Source organism: Chelonus insularis, unplaced genomic scaffold (genome assembly GCF_013357705.1).
Source record: "Chelonus insularis isolate UGA/USDA-ARS -01 unplaced genomic scaffold, ASM1335770v1 contig_94_pilon, whole genome shotgun sequence".
Classification (NCBI taxonomy): Eukaryota; Metazoa; Arthropoda; class Insecta; order Hymenoptera; family Braconidae; genus Chelonus; species Chelonus insularis.
In genome coordinates this window covers 4290108-4302675 of record NW_023276783.1, presented here as the reverse complement: position 1 = coordinate 4302675, position 12568 = coordinate 4290108, and the positions used below count along the sequence as shown (strand labels likewise).

Genomic DNA, 12568 nt, shown 5'->3' with positions numbered 1-12568 from the left:
TGTTTTTAAAAAATAAAATTGATGTAATACAAAAAAAATTTTATTGTAAAAAACAGTTAAAAGTGTCGTCCATTTCCATGAAATCTGACGAAAACAGATATCGAAGATATATGACAATAACATTTGGAGCCATATAAAATATCAGACAAAATCTAAATAAACGAATACCTTTTTTTATTTATTACTGGAAATTAAATAATGGTATCCAGAATACTTATTTGAACATCAACGCCTCATTAAATATCACCTAATTTCAATAACGACAATTTAAAAAAAGAACATAGATATTTTTCTCAAAACTTGGATAAAAGTTTTACAAGTGTCACCAAAACGAGTGTTTTTAATGGTTAATTTATTCATTCTACGGAACAATAAAAAACAAAGTAAATTCGTTTGTAGAATATAAAGTACAATTAAAAATACTAAATACAACAACAACATTTATAAAGTATAAATGGTGCAATGACAGCTTTTTTGACTAGAAATTCAAGGGTTGTGAGTTCGAATCCAAATCTAGAAAAATACTGTGTTTTGATTTTTCTTATTACTCCTCATAAACAGAAAGCTTTTCGATAGGTGTAGACAGGAAAAATAGTGTAATTGAAAGAAAATTCATACGAAAATTATGGACTAGAATAACATAAATTTGAAAAAAATCCATACTATAAAACAAATTAATGCATTTCAATAACGATAAAAATTTTATCATTAATATTATTATTGGTATTGGCTACTGCTATTTTAATCATGTTCAAATATTTTAATATTCTATTAAATTATAATCATTGAAGATAAAGATTCATATCCAACAAATAAATGAATATCTAGATGTACATATGTACGTAGAGTAATCAGATTCAATCATCTTTAACCAATTCCACCTGATTTTGTCCATTAAAAGTATAATAACAGAATTGAATGTTCAATGACATCAAAAGTAAAACAGAAGTCTTTTTAAATAAATTCAGACTTCATCAAGGAATCATATTTTCAATAATTTTTATAAACTAAAATAATTGAATCATGTCATTTTGAACTTATGTTAATCTTTAAAATAATGAACAAGTAAAATGTTTTACAATTCCTTGATGAAGTCTAAATGTTTTTGAAAAAAAGTTATTGTTTTACTACTGATATCACTGGATATTCAAGTTTGTTTTTCTCTACAAGTTTCAGATATATGGAGAACAACAAATCTCTTTCCGTCTGTTATTTTCCTTAGAACGAAAAAAATCAAGTTAAATGGTTAACGGTTATTACGTCAATTAAAAGGAGTGATAAAAGTGAAATTAAAAGAACGTTTAAAAACAGATGAATATAAGGACAACATCAGATGAGCTAAAGTGTGGTATAGATAAACAGTATTGAATTCGGAATCAAAGAAATAATCAGACTAATTATGGAATAAAACAGATTAAATTATCAATTTTAGACCTAAACAAATAGAACTTTCTGATTTGGGTATAGATATATCCCATAATAGCTATAGCTATTGAATTGCCATTTTTTGATGATTTTTTTTAAAAAAATTTTATTACCAATCGATAGTTGTACTTTTCAAATATTTGCACTGATACCAATTGAAATAGTTGTGTTCATTACTTCATGGTATCGTTATATTAAAAAGTGTTCAGAACATATTGATAGTTTACGTTTATCAGTTTTTCAGTCAAAATACCCCAAATTTAGACCAAGGGAATGTACAGTCTTGCTTGTATTGCATGTAAAAATTGAATTTAAAATCATTCTTTTATTTTTATTTGAAAAATGAGAAGAATATTGTTTATGTGTTTTTACAAAGTGAAAAACTATTTAATTCCCTGTTAATTATTTCTAAAATCTCTTCACAATTGTTTGATCTTGACTAGCATGAACAATAAATAGATACCACTTAAAAAAAAGAAAAATTGTTAAAACAATAAATGGCTAAAAATGCACTAAACTACTTTTCATTCGTTAGAACAAAGTTTGGATAATTCAAAAAAATGAAATTCTTTACAAAAAGATTAACTTTGTGTTCTAACGATTTTTTTATTTTCCATTCATCTGTTGGCATGTTTATACTACCAACAAATCTCGTGACACTTACAATTTTATTTAAAAAAAAAATAGAAAAAGTATTTTCAATTCCCCATTGAGGAAGTTATTGTAATGGGTCCGATTTTGGAATTGGAAATTTTTTCATATCTCCACGTTTCAAAGTTACCAGAGTTAGGATATCATTTTTCGAGAGATGTCGATGGGTATAAGTTTACGTGTACTTGTCTGTTCGTAAGTTTATGAACTTTTTTTAAGACTCGATCAAGTTTATTTTCAAATTAAATTCAGTAAATTTTTTTTTAAATTACAAAACGATTCCAAAAATAGATCATTCAAATACAGGATAAGTAACGTGGTTTTTAATTTTTACAGGAACTAGATGGAAAATTGGGAGTGTAGGTACACTAGTTGCACCCAGCCTTTTTTGATATTTATTATATTTTTATTGACATTCCAAACATAACCATTTTTATGAACCTAATTGTGTTTGCATTGATTTGAGTCATACTTGATCGAAACACATTTTAATTAGTGGTTTTCAATTATTCAAGTCAATGTATGTGTGATTTCAAAATGTAATTTATATTCCCGTTATTGACAGAGTGAATATTGAAGAAATTGAAGCTTGTGAAATAAATCATTTATTTTACTTTTCCAAGTTAAAATGACAATTATAAATATTTGAAAATTCAAAAACGTTTTTATAAAAAACGATATCAAAAAATCGACCATATTTTATGAATGCTATTTACAAGTACTCGGCATGAGTATTTAGAGGCGAACAGAGGTAATTCACGAGTTGAAAAATTTTATTGTTTTTATACAGCAAAAAACAGAATGAAAGATAGAAAGAAAATTGAACAGGGTTAGTGCACTCACTATTGTGTATAGCGAATCTACTCTTTGCTTTTCAAAGTACTCAAAAAAGGGTATACTTAAGAGTGAAATCTCTTCTTCATTGTTTAGATATTCTGATGAGCCAGCGTAGAGCAATTATTCTTCAACAAGCTATTTAGATGCGATGAAAAGACATGTACCTTAGGATCAACCCTAACGACTTAAAAGTATACTCCACCAACTTCTTAAATTATTGATTTTCTATTATCTTGGAAAACAAAGAAATTTGTTTTCCCTCGATAAGTATATTGACATACTTGGTACAAACATCAAAATTAGATATAAAAAGGGGTAACTCTAACAAAAGATCATTATCGTAGTCAAAACAAACTTTTACTTATGCCTTGAAAGTGCTCCAAATTTTATCCATGTAAATCATTCCAATATTTTCTTTATTCAATTACGCACAAATACATTGAGGAGCAGCTCAAGTGTAATTGTACCATTTATGTGTTCAGTAATAGTATTCGTTTCAGTCTATTAAGGCTATCGTTTTAGCACTATATATGACCATTTTCTATTGATGAAGATACTTAGTGTTGAGTTCACTTACTATGAGTATCAAGGCAAAATTGAGGATGCTAATATTGCCTATGTGTCTGCAGATTTTTGTATGTAACCAAAGCATTAACGAATTTATCATCAGAGTATTCATCACGATCGAAATATATCCTTATAAAATTATCATTCTCAGATTTTTCCCTGAACTTTCTATAAAGTTCTAATAAAACTTTGTGCTCTGTACGATGGTGTAATATAGAGAGCTTGAATTTCAAATTAATTAAGTATCGATGCGATATCTAAGTGCAACTCTGACGAAGCTCAATTTTATTTTTTCTAGCTTACCAGTTAACAAGTTCGTTAGTGAAAAATATACAAAACACTTATAATCTAATTACAATTGAATGAAGCTTTTATAAAAAATCATAGGTGTTTCTGGACTACATTTCTACTTTTTACACTATAAGAAATACATCATATTATAAAATAAATATGATTCCATCTATATGTTAATTGACAAACGACTGAATTTGTTTATGTTTAGTTTCTAACAAAGACTTGACGTTTTCCCTGTCAAATAAATTTTCCAATTGATTTAATAAACCTTTTAATTGATTTATAATTCTTCTCTGAGTTATTATTTCGTTATATTTTAAAATATCAAGAAATTTAAGACATTTATATTGAAGTTGATTAACGAAAGAGTTGAAAGTCATCGTTTTATAGTCCAAAATAATTCTGAGTCGTAGAACTTGCTTAGTTTGTCATTTTAATAGACTCGTAGTTTAAAGAGTAATGAATAAAATTGTGTAATATAAAATGAAATCGATAGCTTCTATTAAGACGACTATTTATTATGAAAATTGATTTATTATAATGAGAGAAGTAAATAATAGTTTATAGTTCAAATTTACTTAGGCTCTGGATTTGCATTTTTAAATTATAGTACATTTTGGGAGTGTAATTTTTTTTGCATGCTACTTATTCATAGACATCAGGTAGAATTGATGGATAGTGGTGAAATGTGTTATACGTCTCCAATATTGCTAACTCATCTAATTTTTTGTTACATTTAAAAAATAACTGATTAATGGTTATTTGACGTAATAGAAATTGGTTGATCCGAATTTTCGCTTCCTTTAACAATTCCATTAACTCACAAATAATCGACTCCTGTTATTTGTATTAATAAATATTTACAACAACAAATATACTGATAAAATATAGTATTATCTGCGAATGAGTATAACCTTGGTGGTTTATATAAATAATCTAGTCAATATAGTATTAAAAATATAATTAACAGAAAATTAAATTAAGGTCCTTCAACCAGAACTTTTTTATGTAAAAATAAATCTACGTCACGGTAAAGTTATTGGTTAAATAATTCTTCCAGAGTGGAACCGGAAAATTTACTCAAATATTTTTGAAATAAAGCCAAAATCAAAAATGCTTCATAAGAGATCTTTTTTTTGAACATCTTATGGAACTTCTAATTTTATTGTTTTTATTTAATACAATTTGCAAATTATTGTATCCCAAAAAGGTTTTTACACTATTAATTCTAAGTTGGTATTACAGCTTCTCAGTACATAATACATTATTAATTAAAATTAATAACTATTTTAATGAAAAACTGTGATAGTTGATTAATTAATGAATATTTTAAGATAAACAAAGAAGCTTTATCATTAATAGCATCAAGTCTAAAATGCAAAATCAATTGCTAATGTGACGAAAAACGGCTACGGAACTGTATATATTAAAAAACACTCGATGTTATTTGGTCTAGCCTAACTACAAACTTCCCATGTGATGCATTTAAAGACCGAAGATCATTCTACTTATCACCTATTTAGATCATTCAGTTTTTGACTTGTTTTGTAATTAAAAGATACTGCTAAATCAAATTTAATAAACAATTAATCAGCTTTTCATTAAATATTTAAATATAGAAGAAAATTAGTCCGAAATCTCTATAATTGTTTGTTCTTAAGATATGTAAAAAGAAAAAGAGTTGATGATTGTACGTACATTTACGAGTTATGATTAATTTACAACTTTCTTCATCTTAATTAATGCTGTAACCAACATAGAAAACGACGTTTCTCTGTCCATTTATCAAAATTCGCGCTAACTAAAAATTAAAAACTACAAAATACTTACAATTATTTAGAACCTTGGAACTTAATATAAAAGAAAATATTATAATATAATTGAAGGGAAAAAATTATACATCATTATGTAGTTGTACTACAATACAATCATCAATTTGTTATTCTCTTCATTTAATGTACCTTTACACTAACAACGATTAAATTATATTCAGAATAGTAGATTACTTTTATTCAACGGCATTTCAGTGACAGAAAAATACTTCAAAGAATGGATTAACAATTACATTAATCAATACTAACCAATTAATGTTATTAGAATCAATATAATACCAAGTAGTCAACATCAATCACAATCAAAATAAAATACCTGAACATGATCAATACTCACGAGACATTCACATCTAAAAAAGAGAAATAATTGTGGTAATATCTTATTAAATGCAACTCTTGTAAGTACACATTTTTATAGTCTCATAATTATTTCTCTGTAATTATATCAATTATTTAGAAACTGCTTTGTACTTTGGTTGTTCAGAACAACAATGACATTAAATGATTCAATCGAGATAATAGTAACATAATGCTGAATAATAAAATAATGAAATATATGATAAAACAAAGACAGTTAAAGAATTATGACATCTTGGAGAAATGAATACCGAGATAAAATGATAACGTATCTCAAGAAGAATAGTCTGCTATTGACCAAATACTTGGATTGAACGAAAGAAACAACTTGAAAGTCTGCTGCTCATCCGGTGGTTTACAATTACCGGCCTGCATTCAGCTGCTGAACTAAAAGTATGCCTAACAGACGGAATTCTGCGGCTGCCATCTAACAATGCAAACCAACTTTCTCGTTTCAATGTATTGTTTCCATTGTTCTTCATTCTTCTCAATCATCCTGTTGGTTGTCGGGTAGCAGTCTATCAACTCACCCCTGCTACCTTCGTTCGCATAGTGTAAAGATTACTGATTTTCGTGCTTGCTGCGTTCAAGCTTTACTCTTTGTATGCGTTGAAATAAAAATGCGGATATTGCATTTCCTTATACTTCATATACGAGACGTAATAACTTGCTTGTTATTTTAACCTCGAGTTCACTGCGTCTTTCTGATACATATAAATGGAAACTTTACAGAGACATGAGGGACCGAAACACGATTCAACAAGGCGTTAAGTCAATGAAACCTTAAAGGTTCACACGATTAACTTCCTGGTAAATTTCAATCGATTTTGATAATATATTCGATTGACAAGAACAATTTTTAATCGCAATGTTCATTTGATATCAAAAAACTTATTATCAATAATTAATAATAATAGAATATTATTGATAAAACAAATATTTTTTTAATGATGCCATATTATTTTTCAGTGACATAAACGTCGTTTAGATGTTCATATGTTTAAGACACTATTTAAATTTATTAAATGAACTAGTTCAGTCGAATTTACAGTATCGGTAGAAAATTTTTGATCACGTGTTCACTTTTGGAATACACATAATTTTTTAAATAAAACTTTAGTATAATTTAATATTAATATATTACTTATTTACACATTGTAACTATACGAAAATAAATTAATTTTAAATTAAACTTAATAACTACTATATCACACTTTTTTCCAATTTTGTACATATTACTATTTTGAGAATGTGATCGAAAACTTTTGACCGGTACTGTATATATATATATATGTATATATAAACAAAATGTTACCTGTTAATAAAACGTAAACTACATCATATTTCTTATAGGAAAGAAAGTAATAATTGTTCTTATCAAAACAATTTTTCATCAACAAAGATTAAGTAGATTAAATTTCACTAAAATTGGGTAATACTTTATCATCGACCATGCACATCTACTGCAATTCCGTAACGCGATCTTAATTTTTAAAATACTTTCGAAATGTGTTAAGAATGTCTAAAATGTTGAAACTCTTACGGAACCAAAATATTACAATTCTACAAAGAAGTGTGTGAATGTATATTTAAAATGATGGTATTCCATATTAAATATGCTATTCCGTCTTTGGACACTCTCCTCTACTTTGACTCCAATAGTAATTGAAATGATTACTATTATCCATTTTTAAAACTGTTACATCTCTATTATACAAATGGTATTATAAATTCAAAATTTTCTACCATTCATAAAACTACTGATTACAGATTCTTTTTAAATTCTAATCTCGATTGTGCATAAGAAAAAAATTATAATGATTTTCAAAATACAGCAAAATTTTTACGATGCTCCGAAAGAGGTTATTTTATTTAAGAAGGCCATCTTCCCTTGACTTCCTTTATTGTTGTCACCATTATGGCTTTCGTATTCATAAGGGTGGATGGCTGTATTATCCTGGTATATGTATGTGATACTAGTATTTAGAGCTTTTCTAAAATCAGTACGGATGTAGTCACTATCCTCAGTATTATTATCACACAGATAGCTTAGATAATTATCTGAATAATAGCTTATAAGCCAATATGGCAACAACCTGAATTGATTGTTAATCAGTGTCGTAAAGAGATAAAGTTTCCTTAATTCTTCACACGTAAGCTAACGTCCCACTATGTAACACATTTTCTATAACAGTTAGAGTTATTACAATAAAAAAATAATTGTAATTTCAAATAAAACATCAAAAAACAAGTCTAATGTGGTCGTAATACGTATTTATACCCTTAGACAAAATATTCCTGATAAAATATATGTCCTGGTGACAAAATATCTGACATTAAAAAACCAAAAAAATCAAATAATTTTTGATGTGCAGTGAAAAGGAGGGGTCCAGGGTTAGAGCTCCTAAAAGAGGTGCAGCTTTCAGTGTAAATTTGGAATAATTGGATCGTAAAAAGATAAAAAAAATTATGGAAATAAATATAAAACATCTCAAGATGAGTTCAGCCATGGTCGATTGACTAATTAAGGCGCCTCGAGCGGAAAAATATAGATATGTAAAAGTATATGAACTTTTGCGCACTAATTTTAGGCAAATAAATAAATCAAATAAGGAAATACCTACAGGAAAATATTCGCGCAACAACAATCTATGGAATGAAACGAGATGAGGACGATTGGTTGAAGGATAAGCAAAATATCCGAAATTAAAAGTCTAAAGCGATTTGACAGATTTTGGTCGGTCATATGTAAACAAGTAAGAGTTAGAAATATGAAAAACAGTCTGTCAAATCGCTTTAGACTTTTAATTTCGGATAATTTGCTTATCCTTCAACCAATCATCCTCATCTCGTTTCATTCCATAGATTGTTGTTGCGCGAATCTTTTCCTGTAGGTATTTCATTCTTTTATCTACTTATTTGCCTAAAACTAGTGCGCAAAGGTCCATATACTTTTATATACCTATATTTTTCCGTTCGAGGCACCTTAATGAGTATTATCAATTTCTAAATACCCTACTCTCTCTACTTCTACAGTGAAGTCTATGTATTTTCAACTCTATTTGTTTTCAGTCATTTTTTTTAAAACATTTATATTTATAATTGTTCTTTAGTTAATTATTATTATTGGAATAATTACAACTATTTTTTATTATTATTATTTAATTCATGATTATTCTTTTAATTGAAAATACATAGACTCTACTGTAATTTCTTTAATTATTTAATTGTTTAGAAATTGGTAGCATTTGGTTAATCAGTTGATTAGCTAATCAGCCATGGTCGAACTCGCCCTCAATCCACACAGTATCATCTCTTGCTTTCAGCTTGAAATGTTACTGTCAGTTACCATAAAAAATGTTGTATTTTACTTTCGTAGTTCAAAATATACTGTTTATAGAAACGAAACCAAACTTCTAACCAATTCAGTAAACTTTTTTCAATATTCAACTTTCAGTTGTTTTCTGATGTTTCAAATCCACAGTTTGGTTTGAGAACTTCATTTGACAATTCCGAAGAAATCGATTTGGATATTCTAACAGAAAAAATACATCAATAGATTTCTAGTTCATTTATTACTATTTAATATTACTCAACATTAAAGAATAAATTTCAATAATACAACTATCAAATATAAAATAGCTTAATAATTAATTTTTTTTGTACTAATCATTTATTGGATTAATTATAAAAAGTTCTTAATTACACATTCAACGATGAAGAGTATTAAAATAAATTCATTCGAATATACTGACAACTTTAGGAATAGTTGGTCCAATTTAGATCCATATTTCATCAATGAAATTTGTTAATTATAAACGTCGAATAAAGAGAATAATATTAATATAAATGGAATTATTGAGTAAAAAAATCCTTCGTTACATTGGTAAGTAATTATAAACATGATAAAATTTACTTCTTACAATCCATAACAACAATTAAAACAAATTTTTACCTAATAGTCTTTAATAGTTTGCCACATACATCTACATAATTCTAAATGATAGAAGAAGAGCTTGAATATATCTTGGAGCTACTTTGAGTCAAGAGTGCAATCGCAGTAAAATTTTCCATTTATATATTTGCAAAGCATACACAGATAAAAAAAAATATTCGTTCATATAAAAAGCTCGTTGAGGATCTCACGAATCGAGGTCGATCTTTATGTATGCTCCCCAACATCAGGGAGAATCCATTAGAGTGCTCATCGCCAGTTCAAACTCTTAAAAGAATATCCATATATGCATGTTAAAGGCTAATAGTAGTAAAAAGATGGGTTATCATAAATTATTGTACCATATCACTTAATGCCAACAATATTCCTCAATGATTTCAATATTTGTTTAATGATGAACGTAGAAGGAATATTGACTAATTAATCTCAACTCATAAGTGCTTTTTTGAATTAATTTCATCTAATACTTAATGAAAATGTAGAAAACCAAAATTCCTGTTTCATTCCGTACAATTATGAAAGTGTCTTGCTCCCTTCTCTACTATATACATGAACTAGTCTACTTCCATTCTCGTTAACTTAGTAGGTTTCCTCATACCCATTGGGAAACAGAGGTTGCCCCCGAACTTTACCCTCGGGAGACTCCACCTCTGGATCGATTCGACTTCGGAACTCCTGCAAGTACTATATACATTTGCACGCTGTCTAACCTGAAGGTAATTCACCTCTTCACGTAAATAATTATCCGAAAATTTTCGATTATTCTATTTTGTTTCTCTAGAGTATCTCACAAGTTTACCTTTATTTTTTCTTTAAATCATGAACTAAGCTGACTGTATTTCGATAAAGTAACTCTGTTTCAGTAAGATGCTGATAGATTTACAAGGTACTTAAAGACAACCTTACACTCTGATCTGAGAGACCGTACATAAAAGTCAATGTATCACAATGTCTGTTGATGGAATTGAAATTATACTCGATGCTATTGAACTACCATTTTTCTACTTTACAATTAATAACAATTATTCAAGCTGTCCTTTATGTAAAATAGCATGAAAGTGATCCATTGAAAATTCAACAAAATAATTCATTGTATGGGTTTCATTCTCTTTTAAGGATTCTACTAGAAATAGTATATGGATAGGATCAATACACCGATAATTGGACACATACCTGTCAACCAATGGTCAATCGTTTATACTTTTAAAATTTTTATTGAAACGAATAAAATGAATTATTTATCGGCATTCGTTGATTAAATTCAATTCAACATCAAACTCAAGTCAAATTCTAAAATTATATTTCGTCTAATAATGATAGTATTATAAATCACCTGGGGGTTTCTTTGCTAAAAAAAGGGCAGTTTTTTATGACTTCACACAAAGTAATAAAAATTATTGAAATAAACATTTTTTATCCTATATTATAATCCTTTGACGTCGATAATAATTGGTTATCAATTTGGCCAAAATTATTTTTATGATAAAGAATAATTTTAGCAATATTTAAAAATAATTTGTTTTATACCAAAGCCTGGAAAATATTTATCGCACATTATTTATTGACAGTAATTAAAAAATTTTTTTAATTGCATTATTGCTAATTATTATTCATAAATTTACTTGAGTAGCATTTTTATATGTTATTTTTTTTACCATAAAACCGCAAAAATTTACGAATTATTTCGTAAAAATAAATTGAAAATATTGCATATATTTATATTCGCATTTCTTATCATGTCAAATATTGCATAATTATTATTATTATTATCAATGTTTCAATTATTGTATTAATTATTTATCCATTCATGTACATGAAATCAAATATAACATTGGCATCACAATGCTGTATTTAAATAAAAAAATGATTTTATAATTATTTAATTAACGTTAATAGTGCAACGGTGTATTAAATAATTACTTTTAATATTTTATTTCATGTGTTAATTTACCACAGAACCCGAACAAAATGTATTCTTATAGAACCCACGTTAGTGAGTTAGAATACCTTATTCAGATTGGCAGTGTGCTTTGATGTAGTTTGATCAAATAAAATATTTCCGTCACATGGAATTAAATTGAGGATTAATTAAATTAATTTAGTCCTTAGTGATTTGATGATAAATTTCATGAGTGATCACGTACTCCAAATTACACTACCAACAAAAGTAGTCAGATTAAAGTTCTCCAGTATGAAATCAATTTTGTCATGAAATGAATTATGATAAATGTACGAGAGAGTTATGTAAACTATGATTAAATACAAATTTAGTCTAAATACATGAGATCTAGCGGCCTTTGGCACTGAACTGCTGTGTGGTTTACATGATAGAACTAGATCTAGTACTTTGAAGGACGTAGAATACTAGAGGCTTTAGACAAACCAGTACAAGGACCAAAATGCAAATACCCTTTCTGTTTACACAGGAAGCTCGATTTGAAGTTGGCGACTCATGCATAGAAATTGTACATTGCAGTAAGTAAAATTATTCCCTTGATCACTATTACTAACAAAAATTGACACTTATACCTCTATTGTTTACCATCAAAATTTACCAAATAATTCTTCATTATTCTGGTATTTACAGCAACATGATATCTATGTTACCAAAAATTCTTACTATCTTGTTGTATAATTTTGAATTCATTTA

General features: G+C 27.5%; 1 protein-coding gene across 3 annotated transcripts in view; it reads right to left on the bottom strand.

The window, feature by feature from the left end:
- The window catches only part of LOC118072781 (Down syndrome cell adhesion molecule-like protein Dscam2), a 109680-nt gene that overhangs the window by 64666 nt on the left and 32446 nt on the right, over positions 1–12568 (bottom strand). The gene's annotated exons all lie outside the window — the stretch shown is intronic.